At 38.1% G+C, this 24,257-nt stretch overlaps 1 protein-coding gene and 1 long non-coding RNA gene across 23 annotated transcripts in view; one reads left to right on the top strand and one right to left on the bottom strand.

Moving 5' to 3' along the window:
- The window catches only part of ZNF385B (zinc finger protein 385B), a 386,057-nt gene that overhangs the window by 208,833 nt on the left and 152,967 nt on the right, over positions 1 to 24,257 (top strand). The gene's annotated exons all lie outside the window — the stretch shown is intronic.
- The window catches only part of LOC102153647, a 39,717-nt gene continuing 19,909 nt past the window's right edge, over positions 4,450 to 24,257 (bottom strand). For 9 of the 14 annotated variants that reach the window (XR_005384796.1, XR_005384798.1, XR_005384801.1 and 6 more), the window contains 3 exons: positions 20,182 to 20,324; positions 19,603 to 19,676; positions 17,267 to 18,131 (listed from right to left, as the gene is read on the bottom strand). This is a non-coding gene — a long non-coding RNA (uncharacterized LOC102153647). Of the gene's footprint in view, positions 5,547 to 7,918; positions 8,119 to 11,065; positions 11,213 to 13,674; positions 13,808 to 17,266; positions 18,132 to 19,602; positions 19,677 to 20,181; positions 20,325 to 24,257 lie in introns of those variants that run through there. The other 5 variants (XR_005384804.1, XR_005384805.1, XR_005384806.1 and 2 more) reach the window with 5 other exon arrangements.

Below are 24,257 nucleotides of genomic sequence, written 5' to 3'. Positions count from 1 at the left end.
ACAAAGCATAGTAGTGCTGCAGATAAGAGTATATTTGTTTAAGTCACAAGCTTTTATACATTCTATCAAAAATTAAAAGAAAATCTGGTCAACTACACAAGAGAAAAGATTGGACTATCTTTCTTATCCCTCTATAGAATGATATCACAAAATCATTATCATGTGGAAAGGTGTTCAAAGAGCACACAACAAAAAATGTAGGAATATCTTAATAAAAACATGTTATTTTCTATATTTTGTGATTTTTTTTTAGCCTTTTTGCACTTGTAATTTGCATTGGTATTTTTGGTCAACTAAACACCCACCTTCTTGTTTAATTTTGTATTTGTAATTTTATATTCATTTTCTAAAGGAGAGGCCCCTTCCAACTATTTAGACTTCAGTTTCCACAAAACCTGGATCTTCCCCATCCTCTACTAATATATAAAGGGTGTGTCATCTTGTGAACAATCACTCATTCATATGCTTGAGGCAATCAGTAATGAGTTAGGATATGGTAAAGATTATAGGGATCCCTGGGTGGCGCAGTGGTTTGGCGCCTGCCTTTGGCCCAGGGCGCAATCCTGGAGACCCGGGATCGAATCCCACATCAGGCTCCCGGTGCATGGAGCCTGCTTCTCCCTCTGCCTGTGTCTCTGCCTCTCTCTCTCTCTCTCTGTGACTATCATAAATAAATAAAATTTAAAAAAAAATTAAAGATTATATTGTATACATTGAACCTGACAGATCCTGTAATAAGATGGCAATTTTTGCTCTAAGAAAGTTCAGACACTAGCTGCCAGTACTTTGTCCTTCATCTGTAGTCTGTGAGTGCTCAGAGTGTTCCAGTTGAGAATCTCTCCTGAGTTGAGACAGAATCAGTTCAAATAGTGCACAGAACAATTTCCCACTGCAAGAAATCAAGCTCCTCAGAAAAAATACCTGTTTCTAGGACTGGGGCAGGAAATGTCAAGAGCTTGAAATGTACTAGAAAGCAAAGAAGCTATCAGAAATTACTGGAGTCGTGTCAGAAAGACATAGGAACCAAATTGAAAGAATTTCTAAAAAGCTGACTGAAATGTATTGAAATACATCAAATATGTTAAAAACTTACGAGTGTATAATGATACCAAAAAGTAAAAACCAAAAACCTCCTTGATCCAAGGAAATGAGGGCACAAATTCATTCTAAAAATTGGTTGATAAAGTGAAAGAAAAAAAATATTTATCTTACCTTTTCTGACAAACTGTAAATCAGGTTAACCAAAGAGTTGGTAAGAAAAAATGTCTGCTTTGTAAAAGAATTCTAGGCAATAATTGCAGAAGAAATACAAAAACTAAGCCATCATTATTTTGCAACTCCTTTTGAAATAATCTGAGAAATGATCATCAATGGCTGCCCGAATCATTGGGTGAAAGTTGATGAGGAATCTTTAGAAGAAATGAGTTAGGGTGGGAACACCAAAACTCATTAATTACAGAGAGAAAGAGAGAGAGAAAAACAACAAGTATTATACAAGTAGCAGGTGCATAATCCTATTCATGAAATATACTTGCCAAAAAATAGAACATAAATTTGTTCAAACCCCTAGGTTTAGCTATTAATTTTCAAAAATATAGAAGAAAAAGGAACATGTTATATGATACCATGGAATCCAGTCAACAAAACCCAAAAGTTAAGATATTCTATAGGATAGATGACTGAATTTCTTCTACAAATAAATGACATGAGAAAAAAAAAAGGGAAGAGGGGAGTTGGTAAAACAATTTAAAAATTAAGTAAATGAGTAAGATAAATTAATATTTAAGAGACATTTTGTTCAAGCGTTATGTGTGAACTTTGGCTTTTGATTTGAGCAAAGCAAACTTTGTAAAAACAGCATTGATGCTATCAAGGAAAACTGAAAATAGAGGGGATGGGGTATTAGATGATGTTAAGGAATTACTGGTAATTTTAAAGTAGAAGTATGATGTTATTATAATGTTTTAAAATGAGCTTATCTATTAGGAATACAAACTGATTATTTACAAATAAAATGATAAAATATCTGAAATTTGTTTAAAAATAATCTGGCTGGGGAGAAAAAGGTGTTAGGGAGTATAAATGAACTAAGGTTGGCTATATTTTGATAATCACTAAGTCTGGATAATGAAGACATGGAGATTTATTTATTATTTATTATTAGATTTTTATTTATTTATTTATTCATGACAGACACAGAGAGAGAGAGGCAGAGACGCAGGCAGAGGGAGAAGCAGGCTCCATGCAGGGAGCCTGATGAGGGACTCGATGCCAGGATCCAGGATCACGCCCTGAGGCAAAGGCAGACACTCAACCACTGAGCCACCCAAGTACCCCAGATATGGAGATTTATTATATTATTGCAGCTACTTAGATAACTGAAGTTTTTCTTAACAGTAGGCAAAAATACATAGAAAGTAAATTTGAGAAGCACATACTGAGAGATAGTATGCCTGTATCTCATTGTTATTTGTTTTTGAAAATGAAAAAAAAAAACTATGAATAGAAACATCCAATCATGACATTTGTGAAATATTAAATATGAGTGTTAGGGGTGCCTGGGTGATTCATCAGTTAAGTGTCTGACTTTTGATTTCGGCTCAGGTCATGATCTCATGGGTCATGAGATAAAGCCCTGGATTGGGCACCATGCTCAGCAGGCAGTCTGCTCGAAGATTCCCTCCCTCTTCCCCCTCCCCTACTCATGCATACACAGTCTCTCTCTCTCGAAAATAAGTAAATCATTTAAAAATATATATGAATGCTATAGGTAGTGGTGTGCTGGTAAATGACTATCTGAAGAAGAAAGCCCTGATTTATAGTGTTTACCAGTTTGCATGGTCTAAATACTCCCACCACAGCCAATTTCAAGCTACTGGTATGACCTCACCAAATGTGGAGTTGGAAAGAGCTGCGCACCACTGGCTCTCGTGCGTCTGCGTGGCCAGCCCTAGCCCACTACTGGGAAAGCTGACAGAGGAGCGTTAGTTATTGCAGATTGCTGGTCAGACCCCAACTCACATGCACTCTTTGTCCTTGATCAACTTACTTAGTTTCTCTGAGCCTGACTTCCCCTTCTGTAAACTACAGATAGTAATTCCTAGTACCTTAAGATACAAGGCCTAAATGAGATCAAATGTGTAGTAGACCTAGCATGGTTCCACTCACGTAGTGAGTGATCCTTCATGCTAATATCCTTTCTTCCCTCCAAGTTAAAAGAGAAGAAAGAACTCTTGCCTTGGGATGGTCTCAAAGTTTTAAAGGAAAGTAATGAAGCTGATCATCTTCTTAGAGGGCTTCCTGCCCAGAATTTCTGTAATTACTTAAAATTGCAGGTTTTAGGAACTGTCACAAACCTGCCAGAAGTTCACCAAGCTCTAATTTGGTTGGATATTAATAGGTAGGCTGGGAAGTTAATGTGATATGATTGTGGCTAGAATAGAACCATCTGTTAAAGGTATGGTTTCTGTCCAATGTGATCTGGCACTAAAAACACCCAGTAAGAATTAAGTGTTATCTTAGAGTTGACATGGTAAAACAAAAACAAAGACAAAAACACAACCCAATAACTTACTTAATATTTTCCCGGGGAGTGCTAAGACTCAGCTAAGAGGTTTGTGGCATGAATAAGCCTAAAGGTTATGCTGGCAAATTTGAAATGTTTCCATTCCCAGTTTTGATTGATTGAGGAGTTATTAATAATAGTAGCATTGTACTTTTCAAATTCTTTAAGTTTGGTGATTAACCATGGTATCAGTTAATGAAAGAAGGGGTTTTATTTTCCCCTTTTGTTTCCTGAACAATTTACTTTTTCTGTATAGAAATCTAAGATTAAGGTCATCATTGATTAGTCAATAGTGATGCGGTTTTCAGAATTACTGAAGTATTTGCATATATAAAAATATCTTTTAAGTTCATTAAAGCCAAGGATAGAGAGAAAGGAAATTAGAAGTCAAGCCCATATTTAGAATCTGGAGACACTAATACTAGAGGCACTTGAAATTTGATTTACGTGTGTGGGTTGATATGTTCCTATTGGGAATACAACTTGGGGATGTATTTTCTTCTCTCAGGAAGAGTTGCATGACTCAACTCTACATATTTTGGATTTCTGAGCAAATACTTAATGAGCTAAGAAGCAGTATGCTGCATCATCCATCTGAAGTTGTTCCAATCTCCTTTGATCTTTAAAAAGAATAGTTTCCTTCAGTAAATTCAAACACTTGCCCCTTAGAAATTTGAATTTCCTATTTTCTCAAAGCAATGCTATTTATACTAAACTTAATTCAACAGGTCATAATAAGAATGCTTTAAGAAATGAAATGGAATGAAATAAGTTTAAAAATAGTGTCACAAAGAGAAAGGATCAATAGCGTCTTGTAAAACTTATGTTTTAGTTATGTATATGTATACATTCTAAGCTATGAAGTAAAATTTATTTCTCGCTGAGTCACAATAAAAAAAATGGGAAATTTTAAAGTGTTTTAAAATATACAATAAAAAAGTCCCTGAAAATAAAGTAACTCTCCCTCCTGTGGTACGTATCAAATCAGTATTTTTAGATTAAGAAGTCTCCTTCAAAGCTGTTGTAGACAAAAGCATTCTGGATTTTGAGAGGATGGTGAGTCCGCCTAGGCCTCCCTGGGGACAGCAGAGGGAGGGGACTTATACTCTTGAAGGGACATGGTCATGACAATGTTCCTTCTGTCTGTTGGAATTTCTTCCTTTCTTATGTAGGATGGATACTGCTACTTGGCTTGCCTGCCTAAACACAAACATCTCAGTTAGATTTCAGGACTTGAGGGCAGAAGTTTTGCCTTATGCTCTCTTACCTGCTCATGTATGCTTTCTTAAGTTCTCACCCGTCACATGCCTCCCACACACGGTAGTATGTGCTTACCATTCCTGGTAGGAGTAATGATACCACTGTTATTAGTCATTCCTGTTAGTAATGAGCACAGCTAAAGTTTACCCTAATATGCTATTTGGCCACATTTGTTCATATGTTTATATATTTATTCATATACTATCTGCCACAAAGGATTTATTGCTGCTGCTAATGTGAATATGTAAGAAAATAATGGCTGAATATATATATATACAAATACACACATTTAAAGAGACTTTTATACACACACATACATGCACACACACCCTTATATATCATAAAGATAAGTAAGGTCAGAGGAAAAATATGAATAATCAAGCATTAAGTTCCATCTTGGTTCTTTCTTTGAGGCTCATTCTTGCATCTGAACTCCCCATTAGACAAAGTAAGGGGGAATATATTATCAGTTACATAATTCTTACTATTGAAGAAGAGAGACACCCTCAGGAAAGGCAGAGGCTTCCTTGTATACGTGAGAAATATGACTAAAAGGCATTTCTCACATGGAGTTTCATGTGGGAGACAGTGTCTGAAACTCGAAAATATCTGTACCATCACTCCTGAAGAAACTGTAATGGATTTTATTTCTGTTATTTCTGTTACTACTTCTCTTCCATGAAGGCTGAAGGCTTTCTGACAAAACCCGGTGAAAGTACATCTGTAAGGAGACAGAAAATTATGATCCAGTTAGGTAATCTTTGGCCTGTTCTAAACTATCACTGAGAACATGCAGAAGAAATTGTTTAATCAGTCATCCCCCAAATATCGCCTATCTCGACCAGATTTTTAACTAAACTGGATGACAGTCTAAGATTACATCCCTCGGCTAGGGCCTAGATGGATAGGCACTCAGGATTGTTGGTGGAAAATAAATCCATCTACTTTAGAAAAAGTTATGATTAGGAGATAAGGTCAATATTCTTTGGTGGAAATTGGCAACTTCACCAAGGTTCCCATCTGATGAATCACTCCACCTCCTCACCAAGATGGGTCATTCCAAGACAGATGTTTCAAAGGCTGGAACCCATAGTATCATTCCAGAGCAGTTTCAAAATGTGTGGGAATAATTTTTGCTGAACTTTGTTTTTTCTCTGTACCACACTGCCAACCACTGGCTTTTGTTCCCTCTGGTAGTACTGTTTTCATTTTGTTAGCCTTCATGTATGTCAGGGGGTCATATTAGTGTTCAAACAAAAATTGACAAGCTATTTGCAAGTGAACTGGAAAGATAGAACACCTCGTGTTTCGGGCACCAAATCGCTGGAATGTTCAGGCATTTATGAGCTATCTACTACATGTTGCAGTGGAAGAAGCACTTCCACAATTTGAAACTTCACAGTAAGCATTAATCCAAGGGAGAAATGAGCTCCAGAATTGAGAATAACAAGGGAACATCTGGACAGCTGTGAGAAGAATCACTGTAAGAAGCCCGTGATGGGGGCAGCCCGGGTGGCTCAGTGGTTTAGCCTGCCTTCAGCCCAGGGCGTGATCCTAGAGACCCGGGATCGAGTCCCACATTGGGCTCCTTGCATGGAGCCTGCTTCTCCCTCTGCCTGTGTCTCTGCCTCTCTCTCTGTGTGTCTTTCATGAATAAATAAAATCTTTTAAAAAAATAAAATAAAATAAAATAAAATAAAATAAAATAAAATAAAATAAATAAAAAAAAGAAGCCTGTGATGAAACACAGGATAGCGGGGGTAGGTACACTGGGGCCTCAGATTAGGGGGTGTCAGCAGAAGAATGGCAAGTACCTAGGAGAGAGAGAGATAAAGGGAGATATACAGGAATGAGGAATGATCAGATAACTTTTACTTCCAATTTACTCTGACAAATGAGAGATGGGAGAGCAAGGAAGAGAGGATGAAATAGAAGATCCTTGGGCTTGTTCTAGTGAACCTAAAGAGATTTCACTTTCAGGAAAGCAAAACAAAAACAAAAACAACTGCCATTCTATTTTAAAATATGATTGCATATGAAAACCCATTTATAAAGAAATAGAAGTTGGGGCACCTGGGTGGCACAGTTGGTTAAGCATCTGACTCTTGGTTTCAGCTCAGGTGGGATAGGGTTTTGGAGGAACATAAATATTCAGTCCATAATAGGCTCTCATAGTGAGGTGTGGGCTTACCTCCCACCAAAACTAAAAAGATATGAATTCCTCAGAGAGACATAAAGTCCAGATTCTGGGCGTCCCTTGTCCTCCCAAACAGGCAACTGCCCACTAAATTTTCTCTCAAACTTTCAAATGTTCTTGGATGGTCTATCTAATGAGTCTTAATCTTCAGTTCCTATTTATTTACTTATTTATATTTAAATATTTTTATTTGTTTATTTTAGAGAGTGAGAGAAAGATATAGAGGGAAGAAGCAGAAAGAGAGAGGGAGAGAGAGAATCCCAAGTAGACTCCATGCTGAGTACATTGAGCCTTGACACAGGGCTCAATCTCATGACCCTGAGATCAGGACCTGAGCAGAAATCAAGAGTCAATCGACTGAGCCATGCAGGTGCCCTAAACATTTTAAGTTTTAACATCAAATTTATTCTGTTTTTGGTGCTTATATTTTAAACAGAATAATTTAAAATAAATCTAAATGTTTGGGATTTTACCATGAAGGCTCTCAGAGAAGCCCCCCGATAATGATGGTAGTGCTCTTGCAGGCGCTGGCTATGTGCCAGCCACCAAATCCTTGCTACGGCTGTGTTCTTCCAGAGTGTAGGCCAGTCTTCTTTCTGTCTCTTGTTAGTTGACAATGCCAGTTATAGAGAATCACGCCAGACCACACACCAGTGTGGCAGTTATACAAGTGGGAAAATAGATATCCAACTAGTTGTGATTAAAAATTCTTATATTTGTAGCTTAAAATGATACAAGGTTCTGAAAATGCAGAACAAGAATATAAATAACTTCTCTAAGGTTCTAAAATACAGAGTTGGAGCCAAAATAACTTTTATAACTATTCCTGGGAAGATGCCCTCCCACGTCATTCTAGCCCACACTTAGAAAATAAGGTTTATTTTTAATTTTGGTACCTTTCTGAGTTATTCCAGGAAGATTTTCTTAGGGATTTTCCAGTGTCATTAGATGCCACAAAGTATATGTTTTCAAAAAGCTAGATTTCTTCTGCGTATCCTTGAAGATAAATCCAGGAAACTCCATGAACTTATTGTTTACACCAGCCCAAGGGTGGCTGGAAGATGTTAGAGTGATGATGCATCTGGTAGTGATGATCCTGAACAAGTTCAGAAGATGGGCTATTGTATTACATTTTTGTTAATAGTCACATATCTTGAGGTCTGATTCATGCTACTCATGGATCTTTGAGCCCTTACTAATTCGCATAAATACGCAGAACCATGCAAAATTTTTTTCAACTTATTTCAGTATATTTTGTATTAAGAGAAAATAAGCACATAGATTTTTGATAAGTAAATATTGGCTCAACTGATGAAGTGCACCCTGTAGCTAGAAAGTTACCTCTTAGTATGTAACAGTGGAGAAGCTAAAAATGCCAATAATTCAGTAGTTTCAGCCTTTCTCATATATAAGTTTATAGTTTTAAGATTCAGAGGAGCTAAACTCTCATCATTTTGTCAGATTAAGAGTAATATTTATCATGATTCAAGTCTTCCTAACATTTTCATCAGTAGCCTAAAAGAAGATAGTAGGTTTCATTTCATTTTATTTCCAAAGTGATTCTTGGATTTTCAAGTTGCTCTGAAAAGTGAGGTGGAAAGTATGAATTGGAGGTGATCCATTGTCTCCAAAACATAATCCCAAACGGGAAACTGAGAAGCAAAACTTTATGTGAAGCCCTATTCTTTTACTGCCCTTTCCCTAGATCTACTCTACTCCATTCCTCTTCCTTGGAAGAAAGTAAAAGAAGGAAGGTAGGGGAAAGGGAATTGGCAGTAGTGTGATGGAACCAGCTTCACTGAGTTGAGTGAGCCAACCGTGTGCACCTCTTTCCAAACTTGTATTAAGTAATTTATTGATACCTTAAAATCAGCCATGTTGGAAATATTTACGCTGTAGAAATTGGTGTTGCTACAAATCAGGGCTCCCTTTTCCCACCCTGGATAGTAGGTTGCTAAGATTTACTAGCATTCCACTGATGACCTCTGTTGAAAGGGATATCACAATGTTACCCTTACCACTTTCTGATTATGACTTGTTAGTATAGGTAAAATTTCTAAAGACCTTGACTGTAATCTGCCTTTACCCAAAAATATATAGAGTTGGAATAATATGCTCTGTATTTAAGTTACTTATGATGCATTTTTTCCTGTGTGATTTTACCTTCTTAGATTTCTCAATGTATTGTTAGTTTTCTTTTCACACTCCCCTCTTCTTTTTCTATCCCATTCTCTGTGATCTTTTCTTGATTACTTAGTCTTCTCAGTGTAGACTGTGACATTTTATGAAGAGATATTCAGATACACACTGCCTGATTAGTATGATCTAAGGCATCAAAGAGTATTATAGACTCAATTCAGCAAACATTAATTGAATATATCCTTTGCATAAGACATCATGCCAGAGAAAATAAGGCACTGTACCTAGTCTCAATCAACATAAAATCTAGAGAGAAAATCAGACATGTACATGACTAAGAATAATATAGAACATAATGTGAAAGGTAGTATTAGAAAAAGTAAAGATGCAAGCTGGACCACAGAGACTGGAGGTTATTTCTGACTGCAGAAATTAGAGAAGGCTTCATGAAAATGGAGCCATCTCAACTAAGTCCTGCAGAATTGGTATGCATATTAAAGTTCAACTCTATTTATAGTTTTTATGAATAGATGACTATAAAGTTCCCATTAAAGTAGTTTGAGTTAATTCACATTGTTTACTGATCTGCCAAAATTAGCTCATCATCATGGAAGTTGGGAAAACTTAAGAAAAGTAAGATTTTAGCATCATAAATATATGGAATTGCTGCTAGATTCAGCAGATGCCAGTGCAGAAGATGCATTCTGCTCATCTTTGTACACCTCATAGTTTATACTCAGAGCACTATTTATAGAAGATCCTTAATAAAAGCTTCCAATTAATGAGAACCAAATACGATTCAGGCACGTTTACATGTATGTTATCATCAAAGACAAAAACTAAAAAATAAGGAAATCAGTTTTATTCAGGCTATTACAATAGGGAGAACACCCTAGACCCACAGATCAGAGTGTGTCTTTACAGAGTGGTTTTGCTTTAGTCTTTTATAGGAAGGAGTAGACAAGTTACAAGTAGGAGGATTTACAGTTGGGATTTTGCAACCAGGGAAAATCTCGGTTGGTTAGATTGAACAAGAGATGTTTATCTCTGTGTCTAGCTAGTTTCAAGGGGAAAACAGTTCTAATCTTTGCTAATCACTCATGAGACTTTGCTAATAAAGAGAAGCTGACTAGTCAGTAGGTAAACCTTACAATTACCCTGATAAATTTTACTATCAGCATTGTTTTTTAAGCTCTTTTTAAAAAATCAGAAACTAACATTCAGAGAGGTTGAGAGACTTGCCAAGGCCACATAGCTAGGAAATAACAGAATTGGAATTTTACCCCATATCTTCTGGCTCTAATATCTTTTCATTATGTCATAGTATGTCACATTATACTGAATGGAATCCTTAATAATAATTTTTAAGGTTAATTAAACTTTCATTTATTTTCTGTGTGTATATTTTCATACACACTACCTCGTTTGGAGAGATTGCCTTCAGAGAACCAGGTATAATATTTAGAATTGGCAGAAATCTGTTTGCAGGCTGGTTTGTTTTTATTTTTTAAGATTTTATTTATTTATTTATTTACTTACTTACTTACTTACTTACTTACTTACTTACTTAAGAGAGAGGGCACAAGTGGGCATGAGATGAGGTGGGGCAGGGAGAGGAAGAAGGAAAAGCAGACTCCCCCACTGAACAGAGACACCCTCCACCCCGATGTGGGGCTCAGTCCAGGACCCTGAGATCATGACCTGAGCCGAAGGCAGATGCCTAACCAACTGAGCCATCCCAGGTGCCCCGGCAGGCTGGTTTATAACAAGAGTGTGCCTCCTTCCATATAAATAAATCTAACTTTCATGTGAACGAATAGAGAAAAATTTGGAATTATATCCTAGTGTCTTTATAGTTATTGTTCTTTCTGGGAATCGGTACAATATCACTGTTGCTATTTCACCTGTGTTCCGTGGGGCTGTAGAGGTCTGCAGGAGATGCTTTGAGATCCTTATAGCGTTTCTTGGCTGGGTCATGGGAAGCTGGTTACTCAGCTTCTGCCAGAACTTTTGGATATACATGTTGAACATCAAAGTAGAAAAAGGGTCACCTAAAGAAGGAAGGAAAGAGTGAAAACCATTGATCTAATAGAATAAATCATTTCTGTAGAACAAATGCTGAATATGTTTTGCTCCTGGAAGCCTGTGAGTCCCTGAATTTATTGGCTTTGCCAGCTTTGGGGGACCCTTGCTGTGCTTTTGATATTCACAGCAATGCAATGTTAAGATGCACCTGAAAAGTTCAGCCACACAGCAGGGGAATCTAACCTGCCTGGTCTGAATCATTTGGCATCTGTTCCACACTCAAATTATTGTGGTAATTATAGGTATGAGGTGACAATTTGTGGTTGAGTTTTGTTCTGGGACCCCGGTCATCCAGTTCTTTTTTTTTTTCTTTTTAATTATGTTTTACTTTTATAATATTGTGTTAGTAAACAGAGCAGGTGCTATTTCACAGTAGTTGTGTAACACATTCTCTGAGCATGGAAGCAAAAATTTAGCACAAAACAAAACCCTCTAACCTTCTGGCTGGGCTACCTTCCTAAGCATGGTAATTGTATCTGCTCTAAATGAGAGAGAAAAATAAGCAGATTACAATTAGCCTCTGGGGGCCACTGAAGCCAAGATATGCATGGGAGCTTTGTCATCGTTGGCCCTGACAGTGTGGATTTTTTAGAGGCAGGAAAGCCAAGTTCAGTGCTTTCCTGCTTCTCCTTGGTCTCTCATTCAGGGATAACCTGGCTGTGTCCTGCCCTATGCATCATTTACAGAGAAGCTCAGGCGGTGAAAGGAGATACTATCATTAGTTTTTATTCCCTGTATCTCCCAGTGTTAGGGGAAGAGTGCTGTGGTCAGAAGATAGCAAAATTAAAAGCAGGAAGACAAATCAGCAGTGCCTGGGTGACTCAGTCGGTTAAGCATCTTGCCTTCGGCCCAGGTCATGATGATCAAAGTCCTGGGATCCAGCACGTTGGGCTCCATGCTCAGCAGGGAGTCTGCTTCTTTCTGTCCCTCTGCCCCTGCCTCTCCCCCTGCTCGTGCTCTGTCTCTCAGTCTCTCTCTCAAATAAATAAAATCTTAAAAAAAAAGAGGAAGATAAATCAGCCAGAAGATACTAGAAAATAATAGAAAATGAGATATAGGAACTATGAACTGTGTTTACCCACTGGAAAGCAAAACAAGTGAATTATCTGTGAGTCCATTTCTAAAGACAGGTATTACGGAGGCACTAACTCTTAGGAAACTATTTTCAAAGTGGTGATGGATGTAGATAGACAGGATGGAGTGACATTCAGGGCAGGGAAACTGAAAGTGCACCAGCTGAGAGTACAGACTTGCCTTAGGGGCCATGAGAAGGTCTGCTGAGTGACAAGTCCGTCAGCAGAGTTACCGAGGCTCACACCTGTAGAGCTACATTTTACATTTTGCTGTTAAAATTATAATCATCGGTAAAGTGGTGATGAATTTTTCTAAGGCAAGGGTTAGAGATTTCTTTGGTTCTTGTAGAAAAGTTTCTCTGAATTTAGTGAGCATGGGAAGGGTCACTTTCTTGGGCTGAAATTGGCAAATCTGAGTCCTAGTCAATGAGTAGGAGGAAGAAAAGAGAGAAACAGGGTATGACTAGAAGTTTCCTAGCACAGTTAGTACTAACTCTCCTCCCCTTTTAGGGCAGACCAAGTTCTCAAGATTCTTAGGATAGACTCTTTTAAAGAGTAGTTCTCAGAGTGAATTTCCTGAGCTAGGGTGTCAGCAACCCCACAGGAACTTGTTAGATATGGTAATTTTCAGACCTCATTGTAGGTCTACTAAATTGGCAACTGAGGTGGGACCAGTAACCTGGGTTGTAATAAGCCCTTGTCTTAGTCCATCTGGGCTGCTTTAACTATGAGAAAATCATAACCTGGCTGTCTTATAAATAACAGAAATTTATTTCTCTCGGTTTTAGAGGATGGGAAGTCCCAAATCACTGGTAGATTTGGTGTCTGGTGAGGACCCACTTCCTCATAGACTCACCTTCCAAGACAGAAGGGCCAAGGGAGCTCTGTGAGGTCTCTTCTATAGGGGCACTAATCCCATTCATGAGGGCTCCACCTCAGGACCTGTTCACTCCCCCAAAGCCCCACCTTCCAATGACATCCCCTGAGGTGCTAGGATTTCAAAATATGAATTTGTGGAGGACAGAACATTAGATCTACAGCAACCCCCTAGGTGATTCTCATGCCCGCTAAAATCTGAAAACCATTGCCTTAAAGTAGTTGTTTTCCATATAAAAGTGCTTCAGAAAGTAGAAAGTTGATCAGTTTCTCTCCTAAACCCCTTTCCTCGGTGTTTTTACAAGTGCCTGATTAAATCTGGTAGAAAAAAAAGATCCCAATCAGGTGCTAAGCCTTTGGCACATATGAAATCTCTCTTTGAAAAAGGGAAGTGTAGCTCGGTTCTGGACCTGACAGGAAGCACCTGCAAGCAAGACTGCATGGGGCACAGCATCCGTTCTTGCCCTTGATGCACAAACCTGGGAAGGATTTTTTTTAATCAGTTCTTAATCTGAGACTCAGGAATGTTCTGCTTGATGGAGCTTCAGAAACTCAAATCATGAATTATGTCCAAGGTGGAAAAAGAATAGTTGGTGATGCTGAACTTTAATCCTAAGAGAATTTAGCAAAGAAAAAAAAATGTATTAAATGCACAGTGATAACCTGCAGTTTCAGCCTTTGGGGAGTCACATAAATATGGCAAAGGTAACAGACACCAAACTGAAAGGGGAAAAGTGGAAGCATGAAGGTGCTGGGCACTGGATGGAGAAAGAGCTAGAATGAGGCTTTTTGTCAAGAGGAAGGAGAGTGAGAATCATGGCAGGGGACCAGAATCAGATGAAATGGTGGAAGTCCAGGGTGATGCACAAGAGTTATTATCCACGAAGAGGGACATCTTCCACTTAGAGACATGACCAATTTTTTTAAGCATTATAAAAAAATGGAGAGATTGATCAATATATGACTCGTAGAAAATAGAGCTAAGAATAGGTGTAAAACCAAGGGCCATAGATAATCAGAAAACATAGTTATCCTTGTACTGCTAAGAGCTGACATTTGGAATTCTCATTATGTGCTAAGCACTGTACTAAGTACTCATGATTCCCACAGCAACACTGTGAAACAGATTCTATCTGTGCTTGAGAGATGAAGAAATGGAGGCTTGGGCGAGGAGATTTACATAGCTCCTCAGTGCCTCTAGGATTGGGACCCACCAGTCCTATGCCAGAATCTGAGCCTGGCACCCCTCTGGTATGAATGATGTCAACAAAATAGGTCAGCCCCTTGAGTTCCTAGGGCTCCAGGAGGATCTGATGCTATTCTGTCCACTTTTATTCTCACAATTGCCTTGTTGTTATTTTCTGATTATAAAAGTAATGTAGGATTATTGCCATCCAACTCAAAAAAATGCAAAAAAAAATGTAGGAAGTAAAGATCATTCTCGGTCCCATTGCCCAGAGATAACTCATGTTACCCATAAGCTATACTTTATTCTATGGCTATAATACTTGGTGCCTCAGAACTGTCTGGAAGGAGGCAATCAGCCCGGACTCCCACACTCTAATTCACTAGGTCTGGGTGGGGCCGAGGCTTATGTATTTTTAGTAAGTACCTCTCCTGTGTTCAAGCCCAGTTCTAAAAATGCCGTTCTATATACCTTAGATTTTCAAATACTTGTATGTAGAACATCTCGTATTCAGTTTATCTCTGGATTCTTGAGTACCTTCCTATTTCTCATCAATACCGTCAGACAGGAAGATGTTGAATAGAGAAGAAGTTGCTTCTCATACTTTAGCATGCCTTGTCATCACCTGGAAGGCTTAAATGTTAAAATATAGACTACAGAGTTTCTGATTCCATGGGCCCGGAATGGGGCCTCTATTAGTCAAGATCTTCTTCCAGTGAAACGGAACCAATAGTATATAGAAAGACAGATAGCTATGAAGAGATTTGTGATAGGAATTGGCCCACATGGTCATGAAGGCTGAGAAGTACCATGATCAACTGCCTGCAAGCTGGAGAACTAGGAAAGCCGGTGATACAATTCAGTCCAAGTCTGAAGGCCTGAGAACCAGAAGCTCCGATGTCCAAGGGCATAAAGATGGGACATCCCGGCTCCAGAAGAGAGAATTCATTCTTCTTCCATCTTTTGTCCTATGTGGGTCCTCAACGGATTGGATGATGCCCCCCACATTGGTGAGGGCAGATCTTCTTTACACAGTCTACTGACTCAAATGCTAATCTCTTCCAGAAACACCCTCACAGACACACCCAGAAATAATATTTTACCATCTAAATGGACTGGTAAACCATCACAGGCCACAACAATTTGCATTTCTAATAAGTTGGTGGGAGATGCCAATGCAACTGGTATAGGGACCACACTTTGAGAACTACTGTAATAGTCTTCCAGATGAGATTTCCTGGTAGAAAGTATTCTTGTCTTTGAAAATTCCTTAAAATTCAAGGGCACGGATCTGTCCTTGATGCAATCATTTAGAAACACATTCAGTGACAGATAGTAGCATGGTTAATATCACCCCTCCATCAGGAACTCCATATGTAAAATCTCTATTCAGCTGTTTCTGTGTCTCTATGACAACAGTAAAAGTGTAACAAGAAAAGAATAGCTGCTGATGTTGTCAGCAAAAAAAAATCTTTAATGTCCAAATGGTTGTTGGTAGCAACAGAAGGGATAGTGGGACAAGGTCGGTTACATCCAATAATAGGCATAAGACCTATCACAGAAGTCTAATGTGTGACATTTCTTAAGTAGGACAAATACCAGAAGAGGATGTTGATGCTACTGGCAGTTTTTATGAATTATACATGATGCACTATTTTAAAATTCAGTGGAAAACTGCCATTTACCCTCCCTTGTAAAAGGTATTATATGAAAAGTGAAGTGCTGGGTGAGTAAACATAAGATGCTACCAATATAATGGATCTTAAGCATGCTTCTCTTTGTTCTCTAGCCCCTGACAAAAGATAACCAGGCTTTTGAAAGGAAAGTTGGCCTCTGGAAATCTTCCTGAACTTGATACCTCAGTACTGTTTGTCTGTGCTTCTGAACCAGAAACTAATTTCTAAAATGTTAACTCTTACATTTAATTGGCTTTCGGCCTTAACCCCTTGATGCTGGGGTAATATGACTGTGTAGCTATATTTCTTATTCAACATCGTCCTGGTCTGTTCGGGCTGCTATAACAGAATACCACAGACTGGGTGGGTTATAACAGAAATTTCTCACAGTTCTGGAGGCTGGAAAGGCCAAGATTAAGGCACCCACAGATTTGGTTGAGGGCCTTGCTTCCTTGACAGCTGTCTTTTTGTATGATCTCACAGACTAGAAGGAGCAGGGGATGTTTCTGAGGTCCTTTTATAAGGGCACTAATCCTATTCGTGAGAGCTCCACCCTCATAACCTAATTAGGTCCCAAAAGCCTCACATCCTAATAGCATTATTTTGGGGGGTTGGGTATCAACATATGCATTCTGGAGAGGGAAGGACATAAACATTCAGTCCATTGCAAACATTTATTTGTCAGTCACCAGAAATATAGAAAAACCCACTGCCAGCCAATGCAGTTTATCCTAGAATTTTGAATGCTAAAATTAGAAATCTTTTTTACCATGAGTAGAGATTACTGAAGTCATCTAGGGGAATTTATTCATTTATTATTCAGTCAACATATATCAATTATGTACTTTCCCCCATTCCAGGCATTATTGTAGGGTCAAAGGCTAGAACAGTGAGAGTTCTATATAGAATTCTCTATATAGAAAGAAACCCATACAGTCTTGACCCTTCAAGGAGATTACACTATAGCAGTGTTGAGTTTTGTCTTATTTTATGTCTTCTAGAACCTTACTATGTAAAGGGCCAACAGTGTCGATGTCACTTGGGAAGTTGTTAGAAATGCATCATCTCAGGCTTCATCCCAGATCTCCTGACACAGAATCTGTATTTTATTTTATAAAATCCCCACCTGATTTGTATCCATGTTACATTTTGAGAATCACTGCTCAAAAAAAAAAAAAAACAGAGCCTGAGGCAAAGATTACAGTTCTGATTTTATTTGAGAGTGCAAGCCCAGGACAGTACAAATAAAGGAAAAGGAGTTAGTCAGGCAAGGGAAGCTGCAGCGCAATGGGATACTGTGCTGGCTCCTATGTCACAATGAATCTGGAAAGGGCACAGCGGTTCAGGCAGCAGGTGCATTTGCTGGGCATGGGGAACTGCTTCTCCAGACAGTTTGCAAGGAAGGTTCACACCTGGCCCCCTCCTGACTCCTGCTTTCTGCTGCCTGAGGTTCACACCAGTGGGAGGTGCCACCCCTGCACTTCTGAGTGACAGCGTCCAAATCCGAAGTGGAGGGGTGGGTGCAGACCAGGAAAGAGAAAAAGCAGGGAGCAGCTAAGGGCTTCTGTGAAGACACACAAAGCTCCTGTGTCAAAACAACGTATATGGAAAATTCCATCCAGTAAGTCAGCAGAAGTGAATAGAAATGGCACTGATTTGTCAGCCACCAGAAACACAAACCCCTCTGCTGGACAAGGGAATTCACCCTAGAATTTTGAATGTTAAATTTTGTCATCATGACTAAGAGTTATTAAAGTCTTTTTTAACGTTCACTAGTCACTCTGTCACTCCCTGACTTATGACCTACTCTTGACAGCTCGCGGGATTTCCGTGTATCTGCTATTCTGTTGGCTCCTCCCACCCCTAGATTTCTAGCTTCTCTTCTCCACGCTTATGAATACCTGTGGTGCATTGATCAGTATGTGTGAGTCTCAAATATTCAGGCCCCTCTCTACTCACCCAGTATATAGCTGCGCACATCATACACACGTCTGCTTTAATGTCATCATGCCCGTATCTTCAGCCTTAGACCAGCCAAAAACCAAGTCCAGATAGAACCAAACAGTCCAGGCTACTAAATCCAGATAAGCAGATAGTAAGAGGTATCAAAGGAGAAACCACAGATCCCAGAGTGAAGCGGATCCAAGACCCTGCAAACACTGTTGCTCATTCTCTCCCAGAAGTGTGCCCTCCCAGTGTGTTCCCCGAATGAGAAATTCTTATTCAGGTCATCCAGATTTCACTCTGTCTGGAATCTATGGAAATTAGGAAAATGTGACCAATATCTAAGTGTCAAAAGTAGTTATCCCCAAGTGATGGAAATAGAGATTTTCATTTTCATTTTTATCATATCTTGTGCTTTTCAAAATTTCTGTGATACAGCTTTACTGCTTTTATAATGAGAAACTCTTCAATTATTATTTTTAGAGTGGTATGTTTTGTCAAGGAAACTCTTTTAAACACAGAATACAGAAAAACTGGAATGACATGTCAGTCATTAAATTTTAACTTATTTGCATATTTTATAGACACTCAGTAAATCTGCCTAAACTCTAGTCTAGAATTTAGAAAACTCTAGATTTCCACAGCTCCCAAAACATAAAGGAGATAATCTTTTTTGTCAGAGCAAAAGAGAAGAAATAGATTCAGACCCAGAAAGCAGAAATGGTGCTTTCTGAAGGCAACGCTGTACTGCCCAATGTCTAATAAGGCATTTCAAGAATGTCTGTGACTCCCATGTACTGGTGAAATGCAGACCCTCTACCGCCCAGCCCTACAGTAATGAGAGCTAAAAATGACAGCTTGTGTTACTGGTCAGGCCTAAACTCTAGACACCTGTCAAGGAGTCGCTCAGTGTCACATACTCTTAACCTTTTAAATTTTTCTATGATCAAGGAGAGCCCTTTTCAAACTCTACTTCAAATTCTAATCTCAATTTACATGCTTCACAAGTAGCAGAATCATGTTTCCCACTAGTAATCATTTGATCAACTCTGATCTACACATTAGAGGTAATCTTGTATAAATTTTCACAGACATGTTAGTGGGGCACCTGGGTGGCTCAGTGGTTGAGCATCTGTCTTGGGCTCGGGTCGTGATCCCGGGGTTCTGGGATCGAGTCCCCCATTGGGCTCCCTGCATGGAGCCTGCTTCTCTGTCTGCCTATGTCTCTCATAAATATTAACAACAACAACAGATATGGTTAGTGTATTTTCTACACATTTGTTGATGGCCAACTACTACTTGTACTCCTTAAGTTATTACAAAAAATAATAATAATAATCTCTATTCAGATTTATAAAATAATGGGTTCTTATTTTCCAAAGGTCGTTTATGATCAGTTCAGAACTCACTAATGTTGGGATGCCTGGTTGGCTCAGTTGTTTAGTGCCTTCCTTTGGCCCAGGGCGTGATCATGGAGTCCCAGGATCAAGTCCCGCATTGAGCTCCCTGCATGGAGCCTGTTTCTCCTTCTGCCTGTGTCTCTGCCTCTCTCTGTGTCTCTCATGAATAAATAAATAAAATCTTTTTAAAAAAGAACTCACTGGTGCTGAGAAACCCTCCTCGCCCAGATAGTTATGTTTTCTTCAGAAGAGTTCATAGGTTTCAGGCTAAATCCCTGTGTTAGAAGAAGAAAAGGTGACTTTCTTGTTATTTGCTGTCCTGATTTACTGGGATGGTGGAGGCCTCAGGCCTCTAATACCACTGGCATTTGCCGGGTAGAACCAGTTAATTCACCTGGGAACACTATACATAAGGAAGTGAATTAATAATGGCCATTTGGGCTCCCTGTAATTACTAAGCTCATTTGATAATGTGTGAAAATAAATGCATCTTAAGGCATAAGGATTCCTGACTGTTCACTTTTGACATTGAACCAAATCACTCAATAAGTATTCATATAGTTCCTGCCAGGATGCACATTTTACGAGTTAGGGTCTATTGTCACCCTACTTGTTAAACAGCGGTATGTGATACTTACTTTGGGGATCCAGCATGAATGACTGCTATTGGGTCCCACCTTCACGACCCATAAGTACACTCTAAATCCAAGACCATGTGTTGGTCTCTTTCTTAAAAAAATAAAAATAAAAATAAATACATAAATAAATAAATGTACTTACAACTGATTATTCTAGTGAAATTAATTTTCATTTGTTTCATGCTTAGAAAACAATTCTTCAAGTGGTAGATGACTTGGGTTGGTTTATAAACTGGAGAATATGACCCAGATGAAATAGCACAGGAAGCGGTATGTCTAGATGTCCTATATTTAATCAGAAAATGTTTCCAGTCAGGTAGAATGATAAGTAGCATGTACTGGAATTAAGACATATATTTTAAAAAATGATTACGTAACATTAGCATGTCAAGATATATTGCTACATGCATTTAAAAAAAATCAGTGTGTGTATTTTAAACATGCGTCTATTAGGTACTCAAAATCCTTGACATGTGGAAAAGGACTTCCTTACATTAAAGATAGAAGATACACTGTTTCAACAAATATGAAGCCAGAAACAAAATAACATCAGACGAGCACTTCTTAAAATGCGCAATGTGGAAAACGAAATCGCTTCACAATTACGTACTTTGTATGAAAAGAAAATACTATTCCCTTGTGCTACTGAATATAAAGTGTTTTTGGATTCAGTTAAAAGGTGTGTTTAGGCATAGTGACATTTTACAATTTTAAATGTTATATAGTACTCTTTGGAAATACAGTTTGAGAAATTCCCTCCAGAAACCACGTTGACAAAGATAGCATTTATAAGCAGGCGAGGAAATTTCCTCCAAAACAAACTTGCTGTTTTCCTTTGCAACAAATTAAAATCTGTATGGAGTAAGCTCTATGATATAGTTATGAATACTTACCACATACAAAAATATTGACTTTGGAAAAGCCTCTCCAGGTTTTAAGGCCTACTGATAATATCATTTGCATTTGAATTTATACGATGAGCAGAGTTTAATAAAGATTACCGACATCAACATTTTTAAATTGTAGGAAGGGTTGATGGAAGTTCCAAGTTCCAACTGCAGTCTTCTCTGGCCAGTTAACTCAGAAGTTCTAGATAATATGACCATTCTTTTAATGGGCTAGAATTATTTTATCATTATTTCTCTTCAGTTCCATGTCTTCTTGTGATCACTCCTTTTTTCTAATCCTCATTAGCCCTGTCTTAGGAATCCACTTTTTAAAATACATTTACATTATTTTTTATAGTCCTATACTTTTAGGGTTTGGCTTTTTATTATTTTTTAATCTTTTGATAGCTTTTCCAGTTGGCTTTTCAACTTATTGAGGGCAGAGTCTCCGTGGGCTCACTCTGATGTTTCCCACAGCGCCAACCCTTAGAGGAGGCTTTCCATAAAAGTGTTCTAAATGGACTCAGCTTTAAAACTGATCGCAAATTACCACAGAGGCACTTTCTGAAGGGAGCCTTGCATTCAACTTCTGATAAATATCAGTGTCTACCACAGCCTTTTTCTCCTCTTTCCCACAAAAAGAGAAGTACCGTATTTTGTGTGGAAAGGGAATGTGGAGGAAGTACCAGAGTGAAAAGAACTAAATTTTCGTCACAGCTACTTTGGTGACTAACCCTGAGAGCTTTTCCAAGCAACCAGATGCTGTCAAGCTGCCTTTATCAAGGGTCAGCTGGGGGTACCATGGACTTGGCTCGCTTCTTAGAATTGCTACTAGTCACAGGTATGAGAGCACTCTTGAGTTCTATGACTTACCGTAAAAACACACACCTGAAAGCGTTGCCCTTACCATAATACCCTGTGTGTCATAATGTTGTTTGAAGGTCCTTGGCCATTGCATTGTTGTTGTCATCGAAAATAAATTGCCTTTGAAAAACTGAGATCCTAGAAACCCTGTTTTAAAAGATCCATGCTTCACCAATGCTTGTACTCTGAGCTAGATCCCAGTATAACCATTATTTGAGGCTGTCTTGGCAGAGTGGTAACACCAGCTGACATATATTGAGTGTGTGTACTTCGCTAAGTGCTAGGTGTGCTGTCCCTTTTAATCCTCAATACTTTCCTATAAAGGCAGGTACTTTGTAGGTGAGAAAACTGTGGCTTGGATAGGGTAATGTGTCAAAGACCTTACAGATCAAAAGGGGCAGAGCTAGACCTGACTCCACATTCATCTCCTCCAGCACCAATGCATGTTTCTTCTGCTCTGCCCTGGCAATACTATGAGCTAAAGCCCGATCAGTTTTGTAGCGATACAAATCCATGAGGAAGAAAGTTAAATAGGAGGTAAAAATCAGACTGTTTAATCTCAAATTGGTTTGAAGATGCCTGGGGAATCACATTGATCTTTTGAGGTAGCTAAGAAAAATTTTAGCATCTTTGTACATGAAGAGTTTTTAAAATACTAATCAATGAAAACTAAATATCAAGATACGTTTCTTACATGTTGCTTAGAACATGTTTGTCAGCAATGGGCGAATTTTCCAAATAGGTAATTTATGTTATAATGTCAGGATTTTGTTCTCTAATGTAACATTCGATTTATAATAACTTCCATTAAAAAAATGATAGTCTAGTGGCAGAATCATTCTGGCTTTTCAGACTCTCATTTGTTGGCAATATGTATGATATTTCCTTTGAAAAATTGCAGAGTAGTGACCCATTATAGAAGGCAAAAAAAAAAAAAGTAATTTATAGCTAGATGGGCTAGTAGAAACAAACTCTGACATAATGTTCAAAGTATATCACAATTTGGCACTCTTATGTGATTTGCTGAATACAGCATTTATGATTATTGTAACAGTGTTTTAAAAAAGGAAAGCCTGCATGTTGTATTTTGGATAATAAAACTCTGAACTTTTGTTTAGTGTCTTAAAAGTAAGCTCACAAAAATAGTCTGATCCCAATTACACATTTTATTAGTGGGCAGTTTTAAGTACTGTGTAAAGATCTTCTCAGGGTATATTCTGATGAAGTCTCAGACATTTTATAGAATAAAATAACCACATCTAGCAGTATGCCAGTGCTCAATAATCCTGAAAATCCTAATACATCACACTTGTTATATTCCTTTTTTTTTTTTTTTGGTAGAATCTACTATAGAAAGACATTCAATTTCACTTGATGCCACAGATTTTTCATACATCTCCCACCATTGTGATGAGAATTGTAGGTTAGTCACTAAGTAGTAAAAATGCAGTCATTTTGACCCTGCCCTTGAAATCACTTTCTGGTTGACTCTTTGGATATTGTTGTAATAAAAGGTTCAGCAGATCATAGTTTTAAATGGAGAAATAGATAATAAAAAAGCAAATTATCCTAATGGCATATTTGGGGGGAAAGATGTTTAAAAACTTAAATCTTTCCTTTTGACAATGAAATTTTAGTATAACGTTTTAGTGTAACTGGCTCTGTTGATGAAATTTTAGTATAATGTTTTAGTGTAACTGGCTCTGTTGATTTTAAGGGCTCTTGTAGCTGTTGACTGCAAGGATATTTGTAATAGGTATGTTGTAATTAATACAGAATTTCAAGTAACTCAGAAACACGTACATACATGTATCATAGCTGTGTCCTAATTTCAAGTGGTAAATGTGAGTTTGAAAGTAAAAGGTTCTTCAAATAACTTGGGCACAACCTAAATTAGTTTTTTTATATCAAGTTCTATTTTTTTATATACCAGAGCTATAAAAGAAAAATAAAATCCACAACACAAAACTGCAAAATTATTATCATGCTTAGATTTGGAAACTTCATATACTCATTATTATTAGGTTAAAAGTAAGAAAAGTTGTTTATTCCACACCCGTTATCTAGTTTTCATAAAGCATAAAAATGATAATCCTAGATTATAACCAAGAATTCCACACACAAAATGAATATTTTATTATTGCTTTGGGATATTTTCCGAATATGCTTCATGAACTTCAAAATCTCTTATTCTTGCTTCACCCAGCCCTAAACACTTACTCCTCCTCCTCTTAGCATAAAGCTATCAAATGGGCTGGCAATAGCCCCAAACCTAAAAGCAGTTTCTAGATGTTGCTGAAGAAATATGCCCAGAGTCTGTAATGCTTTCAAAGGATTGTAAGAATGTGCAGTTTTGTCTTGTATATTCAAACAAGATGGTGCTGACTGGGATACCAAGTGTGTTATGCACCTTCATGCAACGAAGAGTGAAATGGCCTATGTATTTATAATGCCACTTAAATCTTGT

This window comes from Canis lupus, chromosome 36 (genome assembly GCF_011100685.1).
Source record: "Canis lupus familiaris isolate Mischka breed German Shepherd chromosome 36, alternate assembly UU_Cfam_GSD_1.0, whole genome shotgun sequence".
NCBI classification, from domain to species: Eukaryota; Metazoa; Chordata; class Mammalia; order Carnivora; family Canidae; genus Canis; species Canis lupus.
Note: the sequence above shows the minus strand (reverse complement) of the source record. Positions and strands in the feature narration are given on the sequence as shown.